The sequence below is a fragment of the Pinus tabuliformis genome, chromosome 2_2, assembly GCF_031772625.1.
Source record: "Pinus tabuliformis cultivar Carrire ecotype Pingquan chromosome 2_2, CPIR1, whole genome shotgun sequence".
Classification (NCBI taxonomy): domain Eukaryota; kingdom Viridiplantae; phylum Streptophyta; class Pinopsida; order Pinales; family Pinaceae; genus Pinus; species Pinus tabuliformis.
In genome coordinates, this window is record NC_142300.1 from 696,181,547 (window position 1) to 696,184,547 (window position 3,001).

At 36.9% G+C, this 3,001-nt stretch overlaps 1 pseudogene; it reads left to right on the forward strand.

Annotated features, from left to right (window-relative positions):
• Nucleotides 1-793: 793 nt before the first annotated feature.
• LOC149194583 (AAA-ATPase At4g25835 pseudogene) lies at nt 794-2,145 on the forward strand (annotated as a pseudogene).
• The last annotated feature ends 856 nt before the right edge of the window (nt 2,146-3,001 follow it).

The following is a 3,001-nucleotide window of genomic DNA, read 5'->3' on the forward strand; positions in this document are numbered from 1 at the left end:
TCTCTATCCCTCCTTTCATCCATCCATAACAAAGTTATATTATCAAAAGCACTCTAGCAATATTGAATATCCTTTCGTTTTAATAATGCTTTCATTTTGATGCTACTTGCTCCCTCGAGCGACATGAGATTACTGACAAATCAAGAATTCAAAGACCATATAAGAACTGGCTTTGGAGCTCATTATCGTTAACAAACTCATCTACTGAATATATTATTTGAGCGTTTCAATAAATAATATAGAATCCTTTATATACTTTCAAATTTCTTATTTAAATTTAGTATTATCAATTTTGGTATCGTACTTTTTAAATATAAATGAATTAGAGATTTGGAAATTATAAAATTGATGTAGAACTTAAATTTCATACTTAAAAATACCTTCTTCTTTTTTTTGACTATATCTAAATCAAAACCCTTAAATAATTATGATTTGTGGGTCTTAAAAGGCCAATGGATCTTCCACTCCGGATCGAATTGAGTGGAGTTAGCATAGTAATATGTTTCTTTTCAATTTGGAAAAGTAATAGTATCGTACTTCTAGATTGTAGACGACCGTCTTGGCGTAGTCAGAACGTTAGACCGAAGTGAAACGTGTTGCGAAAGACCGGCGACGAGTTGACTTATTTTTGTTTATTTGAAAAATTGGTTTATTTGGTCTAAACTATGAAGCATAATGTCTACTACGCCGATTGGGAATCGGTGTCAAACCGAAGTACTTGGATCCATATAAAACCTTGTCGCACCATCACAATCCACCACAATAGGCGTTACCAAGTATCACGTGATTGAGGATGGACCAGTTGAGGATAAATCACGTGATTTCACAAATTTGGGTATGGATTGGTCTCTTGTCTCTCTTCCAAAACTTCTTGCCTCCACAGTTGCAGCAATGGCTGAAACAATGGATTTCCCGCTTTCAGCAACGTTTCAATAACTATTACGAACTTGACATTCAACAATACATTGGGAATGATGGAGTCATTTCAAATGAGGTATACAAGGATGTGCAACTCTACTTACCCACCCTGGACGCCACTGAGGACCTCCGAAGACTCACAGTATTTCGCACCGGGGAAACGAACAGTGCGGAATTTGGTCCGGCTTCCGGGGAGACGATGCAGGAATCCTTCAACGGAGCAACATTTTGGTGGTCTCGCCACGTTGAACAAGTTGGTACTGATAAACCAATCGATAGGCGCTGGTTTTCCCTAAAAATAGAGAAGCCGAGCAGGCGCTTATTGTGTACCTACTTTGATCATATTGCTAGACGTGCAGCTGAAATCAAGAGACAGAACAGGGCCATAACCATCTATACCAATAGGCAATTATGGACCGGTGTTCCGTTCAAACATCCATCCACTTTCGATTCTCTGGCCCTCGATCCGACGACGAAGGAGAAAATCATGAAGGATCTCGACTCCTTTAAGAAAGGAAAGGAGTTTCACAACAGAGTCGGCCGTGCTTGGAAGCGAGGATACCTTCTCTACGGACCCCCTGGAACAGGGAAATCTAGTCTCGTGGCCGCCATAGCTAACTATATGAAGTACGATGTGTACGAACTGGAGCTCACGAAGGTTTACGACAACTCCGACCTTCGTATGCTGCTCTTGCAAATCCAGAACGCATCCATCTAAGGGACAGGCTTTCCGACCCTCCGAATCCTAATAAGCATGAAAGCGGAAGCCGTGTAACTCTTTCGGGAGTCCTTAACTTCACGGATGGACTGTGGTCCTGCTGTGGCGAGGAACGAATTATCATCTTCACAACAAACCACAAGGATAGGCTTGACCCTGCACTGTTAAGATCTGGAAGGATGGACATGCCCATACTCCTCTCCTTCTGCACTTTCTCTCAATTCAAATCTCTTGCCTTTAATTACTTGCAGATTGAAGACCATCCACTTTTTTCTGCCGTGGAGGAGAGCATGAGGGAGGCTGGAGCCGAAATGACTCCTGCAGAGATCTCTGAGATCCTGATAAGTCATTTGGAGGACCCTCTCAAAGCCTTGAATGCGGTTATTTCGGCACTCAATGATCGGATTAAGTCTAAATCAGTAACACAAGAAACAGCAGAGCATAACGTAACAGAAGAAACAACAGACAACTCAAGATGGAGTGACTCCACCAAGAAAAAAGAGTTCTAACATCAAGGTTTAGCTTTTTAGCAATTTCTGAAAGTTTCCTTAGCTTGGGGAAATTTCAAACCTGACCGGTTTTTTTTAAAAGGGTTTTTATATTTTAGAGTTTAGTTGTTTATATTGCAATTTTATATTTTAAATAAATTTTAAATTTTAAATAAATGTTTTATTCTGAACTTTTAATTTTTTTATGATAAAATATAATTAATAATTTAAATTTAAAACAATGGACACTAGTATTAAATTGTAACCAATTAATATTATAATTTTAAACTAATAACATAAATTTAATTTTACCATTAAATTAAATTAAAATAAAATTATATTATATTATATCTTAGTAGATCATGCCATATCAACCATAAATAGATTCATGCAAAGAGACTAAGGGAATTATTGATAGATGAAGCTTCATTCTCAACACCCTTGAATCTCACTAGGATGGTGAGCTAGTCAACTTGGGCTCTATGAAATGCTATTATATGTCCATGAACTCGATCTATGCAAGAGACCAAGGGAAATGTCCATGAACTTGATCCATGCAAGAGACCAAGGGAATTATTCATAGAAAAAGCTTTTAGGCTTCGTTTCCAACCCCCTCAAATCTCACTAGGATGGTGAGATAGTCAAATTGTGCTAAACAATTTAATGCCCATACATTTAAAATGATTTATTGGAATGTAAAATAATTAGGAAAATAAGAAATAAGAAAGATATATGTAATAATTCACATTATACAAACAAAATCAAAATAAAATTACAACAAACAAATAAGTAATAAGTCAATCTATGAGCATATTTTTAATAAGATCATGTCCTATCAACCATAAGGCTATATAAGAATGTGTAAAAATTAATAATT